This window comes from Sinohyriopsis cumingii, chromosome 7, assembly GCF_028554795.1.
Source record: "Sinohyriopsis cumingii isolate HCF-2022 chromosome 7, ASM2855479v2, whole genome shotgun sequence".
In the NCBI taxonomy this organism is placed as follows: Eukaryota; Metazoa; Mollusca; class Bivalvia; order Unionida; family Unionidae; genus Sinohyriopsis; species Sinohyriopsis cumingii.
Genome location: NC_142967.1, coordinates 55,815,965 through 55,834,620, shown reverse-complemented (window position 1 = coordinate 55,834,620; position 18,656 = coordinate 55,815,965). Strand labels below are relative to the sequence as shown.

Sequence of the window (18,656 nt, the reverse complement as noted above, 5' to 3'; positions counted from 1 at the left end):
ATTATCCTGACACCAGACCAACCGGTCCTAATGCATATCTCTTAATGCTGAGCGCCAAGTGAGGCAGCTGTTAGTACCATTTTATAAGTCTTTGGTGTGACTTGGTCGGGATTCGAAGCCACCACCTCCCGCATCCAAGGAGGATGCTCTAACCACTTGGCCACAGGAGCGGTTGAATATAATTGCTGTTTAGAAAGAAAACTTTTAAATGACTTCTCAAAAATCACTCAATAGAATTTAAAAGAAAATGTCCTTGCTTAAAGGGCTTTCAGGTTTGTACAATCAATGCAGATCCATCATCCACTACAGACACTGTTACTAAAAATAGAAAATCCTTGAAATGACTTGAAGAAAATATTTGAACAGAATTTTACCAAATATAATAGAAAGCAAATTGACATGAAGGCCTTTTTTATAATTACACAAATGATCCTGGTCTGCCATCAAATTTGGCTGCTGTTACAAAGATAGAAAACCCTTAAGCAACTTGTTCTGAAAGACCTCCAAACTAAATCTGACTAATATTAACGGGAAGTGTCATGACATCAAGATCTTTCAAATTAGCACAAATGATGCCAGTCTGCTACCAACAATGGATACCTTAACTAAAAATAGAGAAAAAGTTTAAAAACTTTTTCTAAAAACAATAGAGGTTGACCAACTTAGACAGAAAGCATCCTGGCTTAATGCGTTTTTCAGTATTGTACAAATGTGCCATGTAATATGGATAAAGAGTTTGAAAGATAAAAAAATTGTATTCAAATTCATTTAGTTATGAAACGATATGAGTAATCTCAGTTCCACTACAGCCTCTTCTTTTCTCTATGCATTTTTCAGTATGATTCTTAGCAATTGTTTGCTGTGTGTTGAAATTTGGAATGTGGATTATTTCTTATTTTGAGGGACAAAATATTTTTGCTTAAAACTGCAAAAGTTGTACATATAAGCCAAGTGGAAGATACTGCTTTGTTTCAAGCTGTATTGACTGCGAATGCAGTCCGACATACAGGTCCAGCATTTTGCTCGTTATCATTAAGTGAAAAAATGCGTGGACCTTGATCTGCTGGAACATTTAGCTGAAGATGCCTTAGTGTTTAATGCCGAACTTGAACCTCATGACTTAGCAAGCATCAGGAATAAGCTGTCCAAAGTTAACTTTGAGTGTTTTGATAGCCTTACCTACAGGAATGTTATGCCCACTTTATACACAAGTAAATACAGTATATTGAATGTTGTTCATTAACATTTCAGCACCAGTGTCACCCACCCCTGATACATCACAGCTCCCAACTGCCACTGAGGTGATAGTTCCAAGCACTCAGGTCAAGATTTCTGAAGTAGACACCACCAAATACATACATATACGACAGAATGGCACTTCCGCACGCGTGTTCAGAGAGACCTCTGTATGACATTGTCCATACTGATTGTTCACCCTCATATTGTGCAGCTAAGGAACTAAAAGTCGACTCATTTTGTCATACTCAATTATGCGATTTTTACGTACATTGTCATTTCTCTGGAATTTTTTTCAAAAAATGAATTTTACATGAAAAGATCAACTGTTGACTTGTATAAGTTGTGTATCAAATTAATCTATGTCAGTTATATTTGGAACGTTGTTAGAAATTAAGATTTTTTTTTAATTTTGAAAAAATCCTATAATAGCTCAGACAATAATGTGATTCTGATCATGGTTTTAAAACTGGTAATACATTAAGACAGGTGATACATTAATTTTTGCTATGATTATTGCTGATGGCTTAATGCAGTTCAGTCTGATTCTGTCAATCCCACCTCAGTTGATTTAACATTTTATTTAGTATTGCACTAGCTTTTATTGAATCATTTGTAAGATATACCAAACTGTGAAACGTTTCACTCTATATGTACAGTGGATTATAACTTGGAATGGCTGGTTCCAACTGGTTTGACTTCATGCACTTTTTTGGACTTAAGTTGTATTCAGATATGGAGTTCTGCTAGCTGCATGAATACACGTTTTTTTGTATGTTTAAAATCTCCTTTTGAAGGGTACAGTTGTCTTACCTGTGAGGCATAGGCATTGCATAGAGATCACTTTTCCAGTGGCATCATAGGCATCAGCAGTATGTATTTTGAATGTAGCTCAGTTTTTTTGACAACATTATATGTACAGTCCTGGAACTTGGTGGTTGTATTCATTATGGTGGGTACTACTCATCGAGGTTAAAAAAGGTCACAGTTGCTTACTTTTCATGCTTCAGAAATTATGTTAAATTTGTGCATTTAGCTGAGTTTCATTGACACTTGTATGTATAGTCATGAAATATGATGAGCATATTTCATCGTGAAGGGTACTGTTCACCATGAGAAAGAGTAGGTCATTATGGTGTACACACATATGATTAGATTCATGTTTTGCATTTAGCTTTCTTTCTCTGACTCGGTTGTGAAACTTAATGGGTGTATTCATCTTGGTGGGTACTGTTCAACACAGTAGTAGGTCACAGTGACTCCTTTTTATGTTCCAGTTACATACGTTTGTACATTTTTAGGTTAGTTTCTCTGACACTTCTTTATGTACAGCCGTAAAAATTGATGGGCGTATTTATCTTCAGATTAAGTCACAGTGACCTACCTTTTATGTTCCTACAATTAGGCCAACAACAAAAAATGTATTTCCTATTGCACTGGTTTTAAAATTAGGGTAGGTAGGATTTTAATTTTTTAACATTTTTAATTTTTTTTGTTTAATACTATATGTTATAATGATTAGTGTATATATATATATATATATATATATATATATATATATATATATATATATATATATATATATATATATATATACATACATACAATTGACTCAATTAGAAGCACAAGACAATTTTAGGAATTATTTTTAACTTTTTATTTTTACCATTGGGGAAAAAAGTGCAAGGATTGGCACAATAAAGCAAAGACAGTTGGCTGACTGGAAACATATTGTTTGGCCTTATATTTAGATTTTGCATGTAGCTTAGTATCTCAGGCATTGTTGTATATTGTCAGGAAACTTGAATAGAGTATTACACATCAAAGACAAAAGCAGGTCACAGTAACCTATTTTACATGCATCGAGTATGCACATTTTTTGAATGTAGCTCAGCTGCATAGACATTGTTGTGTGTGTGCAGTCATGAAATTTTATTAGTGTATTTATATTAAGGATATTAATTCCCTTAATGACCTACTTTTAAGGTCTCAGTGACTTAAAATTCTTGTTTTATTGACTATGCAGGGTTTTGGATTATGCCACAACAGAGCAGGTGAGACATAGCATTCTTGAATTTTTGTTTATGTGCTAGTAATTGGTCATGTAAAAATAACTACAATACATGGTTCGATGTGTACACACATTTATGTACCAGTAATTGACGGGTAAGAAAAACTATAATGCATGGTTTGATGTGTGGACACTTTTACCAGATGACTTGAAATATACTTTGGTCCCTCAGGCTTAAACTCTTTTCATGAGTTCCAGCAAAAGTGCACGCATCAGACTATGTATTATCCCAACATTAAAGCATCAGACATTGGTATCACTTCTTGACGGTGGTGGTGGTGTTGGCACAAGTATTTTCACATTTAGCACAGTTTGTTCTGACTTTGCTTCATGTAGTGATAAAACTTGATGGATGTAATCATCATGGAGGGTACTTCTCATTAGAGGTATAATGAGGTCACAGTGACCTTCTTTTCAAACTCCAAATTCTTTGCTGAGTATTTTGAATAGACCTCTGCAGAGCAGGCAAGTCATAGCATTCAGTAAAATTCTTGTCATAACAATTTTAATCTGATTAACAATATTAAACTATTGGTTCTGATCAAAATCCCAGATATGTATGTAAATAATGCATCTCTACATGTTGTCATTTAACAGTGAAACACATATTTAATGCTTCATTTATCTCTGATATGACATTTTTAACATTTTAGTTTTTACTCTATGTGCTTTTACCAATGAGAATTATCAACCAAAAATGAATATGTATGATTTGCCCTATGTTAGTATCAACACATTTTTGTCAAAGTCCTCTCAGACCTGCCAACTCTTACGATTTTGCTGTAAGTCTTATGAAATTTACCCTTAAAATACAGACTTACGGGATGCAAGCAAAAACTACAGAAAAATGATCATTGCTGAAAAATCCAGAAAATTGGTTCATCTGTGTTTGATTTGGATCTGGTTTTCATATTAGAAGTAGTGAAATTGGTCAGGGAACCAGACTAACTTTACAGCAGCACATCAGATGCTTTAAACTGCACATATTTATTCATTCGAAGCATCTGCATGATAAAGCTGTTGATCATAGAATTGTTTTTTTTAATGGCGTCCAGCAAGCAATGCATGTTTAAGACAAAAGGGGAAATAGGCCTCTTGAAAATAATCAACGCAGAAAAATAAAAAATAAATATTCAGATTCTTGTGAATATAAGCTGGAAGGGACACAATTATGTTTATTGGACATCACGTGCCAGTAAGTATGACTCATGGCAGAAAATTTAATTGCCGTCATCATGTGAAATGGAAAAGAATTTCCAAGAATTACACCAGGTTGAGAGATAGCTACAAGCCATTGAGCTCCATAGGGTTTGGAACTAAAATTTGTGCAACTGTACTAGTGGTAAATAAAGTCTACACATACTTTACAAACTTTTCAGGTGAACAAAATGTTTATCGTCGCTGCATGTTCCAAATAACGAACTTTTAATTACGTTTTCTAGCTTTACAATAAGTTTATGGTTTTTGTTACACCTTACTGAAAACTGGTCAAACTTACAGAAACAAATCAACTGCCTTACTGAGATAGACTCGTCAGGGTTGGCAGGTCTGTCCTATTTTATGGAGTTATTCAGTGTTGTTCTTTTTGTTGTTGTCTCTACTATACTTCCTGTACAAAGTAGAGTAGAGCCCATGTACATTTTATGTCTCTCTTTTTTAGTTAGGGGATGGCTTTCTTGCTTTCTTACCAAAAAGTTCACATCTAATTAACTGTATTTTGCAAGATGACTTTAGCTTAACCAAATTGTACATATGTTTTTATTTTGTAAAGAGACAGCACTATTGTTTTCAGTCTGTAAAATCTATCCCATTTAAGTTTATCAGGAAGCATGGTGCCATTTTTTGAGGGTTGCCAGCAACAGAAAAGAATTGAAATTGAACCAAAATGAGATTGTTGTTATTAAAAAACAAATGCAATGCCACCTCCCTTTGTTGTACAACCATATAGCGTACATGGACATGAGAAACTGACTAATCATAAAAACTTGACTTGATTTACTAAAATATAGGTCACTGTCACCTATAACTTTGTAGGTGTTTTTTTTTACTTACTGTGATACACTATGCACAAGGTTGCATGGCATAAGACCAGTGTCCAAGACACTGATATAAATGCAAAATTCTTCTAAAAATTGCTGCATCACAAAGTCACTGAGGTGTGAGATATAGGTCATAGTGACCCAATTTTGGTAGGGTTGCATTGTATTCACCACAATACATCTACTTACCAAGTTGCATGACTAATAATGCTTGGGGAAACTAATCAAATATGAGATGAACTCTATAAGCCCTTTTTACATTTATCTTGGGGCATTAAAAAAGAAAATAGAATCAGGCCCCACCCACTACTGGGAAAAACATGCATTATCTCTTCCTCGGGTATATTTTGATGCAGTAGTCTTAGGAAGACTGCATTCTTTGCTGAATCCCCCAAGTAGCCATTGATTGCCCTTGTTGTCATTGTTAAATATAAATCATTAAAGCAGCATGGAATTTTGTTTAATTTTATTTTTCAAACAAGTTCCACCCCTATTTTATATGGTAATCTAATTTTTTCTTGTTTGCTGTGTCAACTTTCTTATGACTTAAAAATATGTTCCTGTGACACTTTATATGTTTGAATTCTCAATCTAAAAGAAAATTAAAAGTATGATGGGTAATTATCTTGAAATATTTATTGACTGCCAACCATAGGCTTATTAAAAAAAGCACATGTCTATTGGATTATAAAAATTGCAAAGAATATGTATTTTGTGTTTAACCAGAAATGAATAAATGACAGTTGTTAAAGAAATTTGCAGTCTATTTAAAGAGTAAAATAGTAAGTTTGCTTCAGCTCAGTAAAACTATTTTGAAACACAACACTTGCTAAGATATCTTTTTAGTTCTATGGGTCATAGACCTGAAGAGCTTATGAGATGGCCTGTTGTCTGTCATCTGTCTGACAGTTACCACAAGCTTGCTACTCCTCTTTTGGAGGATTACACACACATTCATCTCTAGGTCCAGTTGGTCCTTAATGCTGCTCAGACCTAAGTATGGCCATGACAGCCGCCATCTTGAAAATCTTATCATTACTCCTCTTAAACAAATGGTCATATCAACAAAGGATTTTCACTAAAAGACTAATTCTTGATGTATATTTGGACCTAAGTGATTTTGGTGCCAATCTGACATATATTATGCAACCATCTTGAAAATCTTGTATTTTGATGCCTTTGAATGGAAAGTCCTGTCAGGATTAGGTTTTGACAAGAATATTTTTCATGGTGTCTAGTTGGTCCTAAATTAAACTGGTTCCACTTAAACATTTAATATGGCTGTCACATTGGACATCTAAAGAGATTTGTTAGGGCTACTCCGCTTGGATGGATGGTAAATATCAAATGGGGTTTCACTTAGAAAGCTTCTTCTTATGTCTAGTTTATCCTAAAGGTAAATGTTCCTTCTGATGTGCAGTATGGCTGCCATCTTGAAAATTTTGTTATGGCTTCTCCTCTTGAATGGAAAGTCATATCGAGATGGGGTTTTCACCAGAAGACTTAAATTTTCTAGTCAGACCAAAATGTAAATAATTCCACTTGGACATCCAATACAGTCACCACAGTGTCTGTCATGAAAATCTTGTTATAAATACTCTGCCTGAATGGATGGTAATATCAGCACGTGATATTTCATTTTTATAAAGAGACTTGTGATATCTAGTAGTTCCTAAAGGAAAATGGTACCAATCGGACATCCTATATGACCAGCACAGCAGCCCTCTTGAAAATCTTGTTTTTACTACTTCTGAACAGAAAGTTGTATCAACATGAGGTTTTGATTGGAAGACTGTTAATGTCTGGTTGCCCTTAAAAAAAAAAAATTGTGTCAATCTGTTATCAAATATGGCTGCCACAGGGGCCATCTTCAAAATCATGTAGCTAAATGTTGTAGATAGAAAGTCATATCAACAGCAGGTTTTCATGAGGAAACTTTGTATGATGACTACTTGTTACTAAATGAAGAGGGTCATGATCTGACACCTAGTATGGCCACCATTGCAGCCATCTTGGAAATCTTGTTATTGCTGCTACTCTTAAAGGGAAGGTCATATTGACAGTTGGTTTCACCAGAATGATCTGACCGTAGATACATTTGCCACATAAACGAAAATCTTGTCAGTAATTCTCCAGAATGGATGATCTGTCAGCACAAGTTTTCATCAAAAGTCTTCTAATTGTATCTTATTTGTCCTAAATGAAAATGGTACTGATTTTATATCCAATTTGGCAACCACAGGGGTTAATTTAGAAATCGTGCCACTCAAGAATATCAGAGATAGTTTCAACACTTTGCAGCTGTGTAGAAGAAATGGTTATTTGGAATTCTTTTATGCCAATGACATTGTGTAGATTCTTATTTTTCTAATATATTTTGTATTCTTAATAATAACTACATGGTCATTGTAAGAGACAATTGTTAGTATCACAGTTAAACAACAATTTCAGCAGGGTGTTCAATTTTATTTATATTTTTAGGTTATTAGGTGGAGATTTGCAAGGTTTTTTATATGCTGATTTGTTTGTGCTCTTGGTGTTAGAATTTGTGAAAAAGTTAGTTCTCCCATTTCAGCCATTGATTTATTCAAGAATTATTATTGAATGTATATCTCATGAGTGAAATCTTTGATGGTATAGCATTTACAGAGTTCAGCTTATAGTGAAATCTCCCCTCAGGCAGGTGCGAGTCATTTGAGGAAAAATAATAAAGCCCATTTGAGTAAAAAAAATTCACCCAACTGAGCAAACTGAATACCTGTACCACTCAGATGTGATTTTTGTTGTTATGCCCACATCTTGAATCTGGCCAGAGCATAGAGTTTAAGGCTAGTACATCTGTTTGTGATGTAACATCCTGAAATTCTTGAGCACAGTTAATCCCACATCTTTCCATGGACAGTGCTGAAACTTGGCTGACATATAGACATGATGTCATCATGTACATGTCATTCTTTGCATTTTCCCAAATTCTGCCCCTTTTCATTGTTAAATGCATTCACTATTTATGATAATCACAGTGTATTGCAACTAATCCCGCAGCAGTTGTTGAATTGCCATGAAACTTGTCCGACATTATTGACATGACGACAACATGGACATAGTTTTGTGTTATGTTCTGCCAAGTTATTCCAGAGTTAGTTCACATTTTGATGTTTAATTCATATACTGTTATATGATAATCCCATTGGGTTTGATGACTTGTCCTGTATTGTAGCATGGGGTCATCATATTCTGTCATCCTGTTCTGATGATTTTATTTTGAGTTGTGCCTTTTTGTTTGTTTAGCCTTTGTAAATGTTCTTTGGAATCTTCATACACATATGTATACATTCCGCTGGAATTCATTGTTGTTGCTATTTTTCTACATACAGCATTCATTCAGACATGCGGGGTGGTGGTTGGGGATTTGTGTAAGGGTATCCATGTCTATCAAGTGTGTTTTTATGTATGTTTTTTCTAAACAAAATTTGCTTTTTGCACAGCAGCTTCAAAATTTTTTGAAACAGTTAATCTGAAAGCTAGACTCATTACACCACATATAACCCCATATATTTCACTCATTTTTGTTGTTAACTCTCAGTTCCATGTTTGCTTTCGGGTAACTCTTTTTAGCTCACATTCAAACTGATGCAGCAGAAACTCGAATGAAATTCAAAAATACACAGTGATGACTGAAGTCACTGGTAAATTCTAGATGAGCATGGATTGATGAGTAATAAATACATATTCGTGTTGCTCTAATATGTGTAAAAAGTGTCTCTCATTTGTCCACTGTTCATGTGGAAGTTTATATTTATTTCCTAAATTTATTTCATTCACTCTGGCATAGTGGATTTAAATTTATATGAAAACACTCCTAAGTCCAATTTTACACATTGCTTTTAAACATGTAATATGTTTTAAAGTAATCCTTCTAAATACATGAAATTAAATAAATTAAAGGTAATAGATGAAATATTCATCTTGTTCATTTTCATATCCTTTGGCTGTACATTTTCCTTGGGGAATATATCTCCTTAAGATTTTTGTCTTACTATAATTTAGGTTCTGCTGAAAGCAACTTCTTTTGTGACCTGATATCTCATAACATATATTCTAACCCATGTGGAAAAAAGAATCTCGAAAATTGAAAGCCTTGTTTTTCTTGTTGTAAGTTGGCTATCTCGAGTCGCTTGTATTTGTCTCCTCTTGAGAAGCACATGCCAACAGATTTCAGCATCCTGCTATACATGTAATAGACAGATTTCAGCAATCTACTGTACATGTAATGGGCAGGTTTCTGCAATCTACTGTACATGTAATGGACAGATCTCAGCAATCTATTATATATGTAATGGACAGATTTCAGCAATCTACTATACATGTAATGGACAGATGTTTGCAATGTACTATACATGCAATTGACTGATTTCAGAAATTTACTATATGTGAAATTGACAGATATCTGAAATTTACTATATTTGTAATTGACAGATTTGGGCAATCTACTATATATGTAATGGAGAGATTTCAGAAATTTACTATATATAAAATTTACAGATTTCAGCAATCTATTATATATGTAATTGACAGATTTCAGCAATCTACTATACATGTAATGGACAGATCTTTGCAATCTACATGTAATTGACAGATATCAGAAATTTACTATATATGTAATTGACATATCAGAAATTTACTATATATGTAATTAACAGATTTGGGCAATCCACTATATATGTAATTGACAGATTTGGGCAATCTACTGTATATGTAATTGACAGATTTGGGCAATCTACTGTATATGTAATTGACAGATTTGGGCAATCTACTGTATATGTAATTGACAGATTTGGGCAATCTACTGTATATGTAATTGACAGACTTGGGCAATCTACTATATATGTAATTTACAGATTTGGGCAATCTACTGTATATGTAATTGAAAGATTTGGGCAATCTACTGTATATGTAATTGACAGATTTGGGCAATCTGCTGTATATGTAATTGACAGATTTGGGCAATCTACTGTGTATGTAATTGACAGATTTGGGCAATCTACTGTATATGTAATTGACAGATTTGGGCAATCTACTGTATATGTAATTGACAGATTTGGGCAATCTACTATATATGTAATTGATAACACTCAGCTTAAGAGCCTGATGACACCATTTTCATGAAAAATGGTGTAAACTGCATGTTAACAGTTTGCAGCACTATGATGCAATTTAAATGAATTTATAGAATTTCATAAAATGATAAGCAATTAATTGGGTTAGAAAAATAATCAATGTAAAGTGTGGCAGTCCAGGAGTTGCCATGTCTGTCATGTCAGAACCACACATATACATAATTAAACCCCTTGAATGACATTTGCTTGTCTAGGTGCCAGCCCCATCATGGATTCTACTAATTAATACCACACATCATGCAGGAGAAAATTTTTGGATACAGAGTACATCAATATGTAGAAGCACCATACTTTTCGTAGTGACAGTATGTTGTGTATTTTTAAACTAGTACATTAGTTGTGTCTTATGTATATTTTTTACAAGATGGGGAATGGTATATAACCATGCCATGTGCTGTAACTATACATACATGAATATTCTGTGTGAATAATTAATACCTTTTGTACTAACTGAATAACTGGTGTACATACTCATTACCTTAACAATGAAATGTAAATTTTATTCTTTACCTTGGATGTATTTTACATCATTGAACAGAGCTTTGATGCTTAGCTTGAAAAAAAATTTATATATATATATATATATATATATATATATATATATATATATATATATATATGTAATAGTATTTTTTGTCTGTTAATTGTTGAAATGGCCCTCATGAAGTTTGCATTAATTTTTTATTAAACCCTTTGGAATGAAATACAGAGGAATGAAATACAATGGAGACAAGTACTTCCAGCTGTGCAAGAGAAAAAAGCTGGTTGAAGCAAATGAAGTTAACTTTTATAATGGAGCCAGAACCAACATTCAGCTGTGTTTGTGTAACTTATGTAGTACTGTATGTAGTGTGTGTGTGTGTTGGAAGGCATTATGTGACATTTCAAGTAAACATAATCATCTGAAACAAACTCTTACATGAAAGCACTATTGCATGCTCTCTAAAAATAAACCTCCATTAATATTTAAGCTTTTATTTCACAGTAAGTGGTTTGAAATTGATAAACTTGAAGAAAGTAATGTAAAGGTTCTATGGAGATAGACCTTAATATATCACTAATATTTTTTATTATTCAAACAGAACTGTTTACATCACCCAATAAATGCAAAGTATATGAATATAATACTCTGCTTGAATTTTAAAGACACGGCTAAAGTATAAAAGGAATAATTCAGCAAAGTCATTTTCTTGCTGACCATTATAGTGGACATACCACTGAATAGGCACCTGATCAGTCAGTTACGTCCTTGATTATTTTTATGGCCAGGTGCAGCCCCCAGGTTTTAAAATCATGCTGTGTCTTCAGGATCCATATGAAAAAATGCATGATGTACAAGTGTGCATACATTTTGTACACAAGAGGATTATTTATTTAATGATTAAATAATGAAATCTGGTGAAGCACTACCTAACAGTAATCTGTAAATTGGTATATTATGGATTTACTTTTTTGCCATAGAATTGGTGGTTTCATCTAATCATTTAACAAACAGGTCAAAAGAAAATGTTAATTGGTCAGCCCAATTAGTAAAGACAAAACCCAGTGCAGATTCAGGGATGTTGAAAAGATCCAGCAGGCTGTACTGCATGTCATAGGACATAAATAATGGAGGCAGAAGTTGACTAAAGTTTACAAAGAAAAAAACATCCTGGCGGAAATAGCTATAAGTTTTGTAAAAATGAGGACAATCCATTATCAGATATGGCCACCATTACTAAAAATAGAAAAACACAATGCCACTTAAATGAACTAGCTGAAATTTGGTAAAAAGCGTTTAGGTGTAAAGGCCCTTCTATATTGGATAAATAATGCTGATGTGCCAACATGTATGGATGACAATGCAATATAGAGAAAACCCTGAAATGGTTGTTGTCAAAATGTAGCAATCAAGAGCATAGGAAGTAATTTCAGCTAAGTTAGTGATATCAGGCCCACTTAGATCGCTTGTTTTGTTTTCTTTGAATTGATTTTATCTCGCGTTTGGGGTGCCCACCTGTTGCTGGATTTCACTACCATAGGCAGCATGTGGGACCAGAGGAGTGGCCTCTACACATCAACATCCTAGAAATGAAGGCTATCATCAAGGCTTTTCACTTCTGGAAGATTAAATCTCAGGCAAAACAGTCCTCATTCTGTCCAACAATTCAGCATTGGTGACTTGCCTCCTCAAACAAGATGGCACCAAATCACCCAACCTGTGTGTCCTGGTGTTGTAGTTTCTATGTTGAAGCAACAATCTCTGTATCAATGTACACGTCAGACATATTCCTGGCAGGCTCAGTGTCCTGGCCAACACCATATCCAGGCGAGGCCAGGTCCTTCACACAGAGTGGTTTCTCAACCCAGTGATCTCTGTCCGGACTGCACCTAATGGGGACAACTGATGATCAGTCTTTATGCAACAAGGTGGAACCACAAATTTTCAGAAGCCTGGGCCATGCATACGCTGTCAATCAGTTGGGAGGGGTTTTGGGCCTTTGCCTACCCTCCCACAGTCCTAATAACAAAAATAATACAGAAGTTATGGGATCAGGATTGCAAGATGATTCTGATCACCCCTCTCAGTTGGGACAAGTCCTGGGTCACCGAACTACTTGATCTAGCACTAGATATACCCAGCAAGATCCCTGCCAATCAGAATCTCCTCATGCAACCACGGTCAAAGGTGTTCCATCCCTGCGTGGACTATCATCTTCTACATGCTTGGCTCTTATCAGGTCAGCCTTGCAAGTCAAATAATTCAAACCTTTGATTGCAAAGAGAATCTCGAGAGCAATAAGGCCATCCACTCTAATGGCTTACGAGGGAAAGTGTCATGTGTTTAGGGACTGGTTCCAAACCCATCACATCATCCCTTTGTGTGCCTCAGTCCCTCACTTGGCTGACATTTTTCTCTGGCTCTTTGAGGAGAAACAGTTGGCTTCTATCACTATCAAAGGCTATTAATCCATGATCTCTGACACATTCTGTTTGAATGTAGAATGTTTTATAATCTTGAGATTAGAATTTTCGGTTCAAACCTTCTATCATTGAGAATGTGAGTAAACAACTATGATAGGTATTTGTAGCATCTTCCATCGAGTGCAAGTAAATGACTATGATAAAACTATTTTGACAATCTTCCATCAATCAGAGAGTGAGTAAAGACTAAGATAGACTAAGAATTGAGCAATGTTCCATCAAAGTGTGAGTAAACGAATACAATAGGCTAAATATTGTAGCAATCTTCCATCAAAGTGTGAGTAAACATCTATGATAGACTAATAGTATAGCCAACCATCACAATGTGAGTAAATGACTATGATAGACTAAATATTGTAGCAATCTTCCATCAGAGTGAGTAGTGAGTAAACGACTATTATAGATTAAGTATTGTAGTCATCCTCCATCAGTGTGTGAGTTAATGACTGTTATAGTTTATATTGTAGCAATCTTCAATCGAGTGAGTAGTGAGTAAAAGACTATTATAGACTAAGTATTGTAGTCATTCTCCATCAGTGTGTGAGTTAATGACTGTTATAGTTTATATTGTAGCAATCTTCCATCAGAGTGAGTAGTGAGTAAACGACTATTATAGACTAAGTATTGTAGTCATCCTCCATCAGTGTGTGAGTTAATGACTGTTAAGTTTATATTGTAGCAATCTTCCATCAGAGTGCAAGTAGATGACTATAATGGAAAAGTAATGTAGCATAACCAACCGGACACAACGTGCATGTTTTCTTGTATTTCATTCACTAGATGATTGCCCACAACATACCTATTGTGCAAATATTAGCGGCAGGCTTTGTTTTCACAGCTTGGGAAAATATATTTGGGAAACTGGCACACAACCTTTTATTTTGTATAGGTCACTCATTACGATCAGACCAAGTTGGGGCAGATCTTTGTTTCTCCTGTGTCTGCTTGGTGAAATATATGTATGATTTTTAAGGTGATGTTGTCATCACCATTATGATATCATATTAACAGTTTTGCACTAAGTTGGGGGGGGGGGACCCTCATTGGATGGATTACAAACAAGCCATCTTGTACCATGGAACAATAGTCAGAAAGGTTTGAACTTGCTTGAAATATGAAGCAAGTTAAAACTAGTTTGAGCAGCTTCCTCGAGGCAGAAGTTTTGTAGCTGTATAGTCCTTGGTCTAACAATTTTTATTTGCTTATAATTTTGTATTTTATTTTAACAAACCAAAGCTATTTAAAAAATGTTTTATAGATGAATTTACATATTTGACCAATGGGTAGCTTTCCAAGTTCATGTTTACCAACCACAAAAAAGGCAATGAACTTAAGTCGAGCTTGTTGTTGGGGTTAAAAAAGTGCTTCATAAATTAACTGTATTTTCACATTTGTGTAACATTTCCACATTATGATATACAGAAATTATACTTTTTAAGTGCCCTTCATTAGGTGTAGGGTGTTATGTTTTGATGTCTGTCCATCAGTTCTTTCATCTATCCATCTGTCTGTTACCAGTTTGGTTTTCACGCAATAATTAAATTTGTCCGCTATCAGTAGTTAACAGACATTGTGGCTGGCTTGCACTTGAGGTAAAGAAGAACTCTATTGATTTTAGGCTCAAAAACTCAAAGGACAAGGGTACTGTGAATGCAAGAAGGAAAGTGGTTTTTGAACACTCTAGTTGTACACCATCTACAGTTACCAAACATTATGGATAGCATGCACAGGGGGTCTGGAACAAAAGCTAGGTCAAGTTCAGACTGACTGAAAATAGAAAAGAAAAATTGTTTCCGCACAATAATTTAAGTTCCCACCAACGTAAGTTACAAAACGTTGCAGATTGCTTGCACTAGGGGTGAGGAAGAACCTGGTCATTTTTGGGCTCGTCAGGATCACTGTGACTGAAGGAAGAAAAATGATTTCTGCTCAATAACTTGAGTTCTCCATCATCATTGGTTAGCAAACTTTGTTGATGGCTGTCACTTTGGGTAAAAAAGACTATTGATTTTGGGGTGAAAAGTTCAAAGGTCAAGTTCACAGACTGAAACAAGGAAAATTGTTTCTATGCAGTATTCCTAGTTTTGCATCACAGACCCGGTGGATGACTTGCATTTAGGGTAACGGAAGAAGACTATTTATTTTGGGGTCAAAAGGTCAATGGCCAAGATCGCTCTGAAAGAGAAAAAAATGGTTTCTGCACAAACATTTCCGTTATTGATAAAGAGTGATTAAACATGGGTTGGTGTATAATGTACTATTCATGGTGCTCTAATTTTACAGAGACTATTCCATTTAAATCTATTGGCCGCGATGGAACACATTAATTTTTTTCTCTAGAGGGCTTTCCTTTTTATTTTTTTTCTGTTGGTGTTACTCCCACTCTCAGAAAAGGTGTTCATCCCTCTCCCTTTCCAGGTACATTTAAGTAAAATAGCTCTAAGTTTGGACAATTCTTACATCCATATTTTGGGGGCAAATATTGTAGATTTACCCCTTGTTTTGAAACATCTATAATCTGAGGATCTCAAGACAGTTGATCTGTATTCTCTTACAGTCTGTCAAGGTGTATCACAGATCATATATTGATACAACATTTTTATCATAGTCTGTATAAAAAAAATGTTTCCATATGTAATGATATTGCTTTAATATGTGATATATATTGTTGAAAGCTTTTCATTTCTGTGTAAGAGCTTTTTCTGTTAAATGTTTCGTCTTATTTCAGTAGTTTTTAAACATTTCGGAGATGTCTATGTTTATAGATGTAAATATTGAGTTATCACTTAGATGTATATTTTTTCTTCTTCTCAAAGCTGTAAAGTTGAATATACACATGGAAATTTATATTCATTGACTTGTCACTCAGACTATTATAGCTTGTTTCAAAATGTTGATGATAATTATGGAAGCAAGTACAATGTCAAGACACAGGAAGGAAATTTATATTTATTGACCTGGCATTCAGACCTTATAGTTTGTTTCAAAATGTCAGTGATAGAAATGATGACAGATAATATTCATAGTCCATAATGTGTAGATAGATGATAAAGATTAATCTGTTTTATCATTCATTTTTACATCAGTAAAGTTGTGGTGTCCATTAACATGTTTAGAACCCCTACCGTCATGGCTACATTTTGAAACAGACCATATCTTTTGCATTTTCTGAGAAGGAATATTAATATCCTTCCATTGTCTTCATGTTTTGATTGCATCAGGTATCATTACATTGCAGTAAAACGGCTTCAGCTTTAAGTTTAACTTTTTAAAAATTATGAAGAGGACATTTATTGATGCATCAACCTCTGGAGCAACAGTGCATGACAATTTGTGTGGATTTCGTGGTTGCCACAAACTATGAATATACAGACTCAATAGGTTTCTATGGAAACAATAGAGCCCCTTCTGCAGTCTATGTATGTAAATCCAAACAAAACTACCCTTTTTTGCTTTAGAACCATGATATTGTCAAGAAACATGTAAAGTAATCATTCATTTCATCATAAATAACTTAATAAATCTTTATATTATATATATATATATATATATATATATATATATATATATATATATATATATATATATATATATATATATATATATATATATATATATACGTGAGTCCATAGGAGATGCATCATGTCATATTAGAATTAGTGTTTGCAGTTATTACAGTACACTTAATTACAACATGTAGTCTTTTTACCTGTCTTCAAAAACCATATGTTACAACCTGTCACCAAAACCACAGAACTATAATGCTTTGATAATGTTTATTATGACCATTTTGTTGTAGGCTTATTTACAGTGTACACCTTCATTTTGTGTATCAATTGTTAACAACTATACTCATATTAAATTATATCTTGTTTTATAAGTTTTTTTTTCTTCTTTCCTGATGAGGAGGTGCAGTGACTCAGACATGCTACATATACTTGCCTATAAGTCAAGTCCAGGTGCAAACATAGATCCTGATCTGCCATTGCCTTATGCAATGGAAGATCTTGATGTTTGCATTTAGACTTGTGTTATAAGCAATTACCGGTATATATGGTAAGTTGAGTCCAGGTGCAAACATAGATCCTGATCTGACATTGCATTATGCACTGGCAGATCTTGATGTTTGCATTTAGACTTGTGTTATAAGCAATTACCGGTATATGTGGTAAGCAGTGACTTGGACATACACAGTTGAATCCTGCTCAAACATTTTCACTGCAGCAGTAGTCTTGTACAAGGGGGTTTCTTAGCCAAACCCCTATTTTGTATTGGGACAACCAGAAAATCTAACCCATAAACCCTAAGCTAGCAAAACAAAATACAGAAACAGCTTTGTTGAGGCAACAGCATCAATTTCATTATTGATTATATAACTCGAGGACCTATCAAATAAATCATATTCAGCAGACAAAATAGGTTTGGCTTAGAAACCATCCCTTTGTACAAAACTATTAGTTTTTAGTTTTTATTTCACACAAAATTTTACTCGTCCCATTTTATATTTTTACATAAAATTTTACTGTAAACTCAGACTATAAAATCCACTTTGCTTAAATTAATACTATCATACTTTTTATATCCTGACACGAATGTATTAATGCCATCAGAACATTATTGCTTATCATCAAAATTACAAAGAAAGTTTTTTATGATAACATCTGTTTCAATTTTATGACAATATGATCTTACTGCCATCATCTCTACATAACTAGAAAATCCGTGTAACACAGCCCTATATATATCGAATCCTATTACCTGACTACCACATTTCTTTTTCTTCCCGTGGCTCATTTTTTTAACTTTATTATCAGCTAGTTTTAGACAGTACATTTTACTGCACAATCTGATGAACTCTATAATAGAACAAAATTTGTCTCATCTTTAAATTTTCCGATTTTTTTGTTATTGTCACATTGAAATCCGCTGGTTTTTGGAGTATCTAAAAGAACAAATAATTCACAGCTATCATAAAGCTCTTAAATATCATCAGATTTTATCTTGTACATTAGCGAGTCAGTATCTGTAAATAGCAATTCTGCATCAGGCCACTTAACTGTAACAAAATCATAGTGGAATCAGAACATTAGCACCTGTGATATCTCAAGTACTACCATACCAACATAAACTGGCTTGTTCATCTTCAAGTTTGTCTTTCTTTTATGAATG

The 18,656-nt window shown here is 34.2% G+C and overlaps 1 protein-coding gene across 1 annotated transcript in view; it reads left to right on the top strand.

Moving 5' to 3' along the window:
* The window catches only part of LOC149795300 (inositol polyphosphate-5-phosphatase A-like), a 143,391-nt gene extending 126,024 nt beyond the window's left edge, over positions 1–17,367 (top strand). The window contains exon 18 of the mRNA XM_089965029.1: positions 1,252–17,367. The gene's annotated coding sequence lies outside the window, so the exon portion shown is untranslated. The remainder of the gene's footprint in view (positions 1–1,251) is intronic.
* Positions 17,368–18,656: the final 1,289 nt, after the last annotated feature.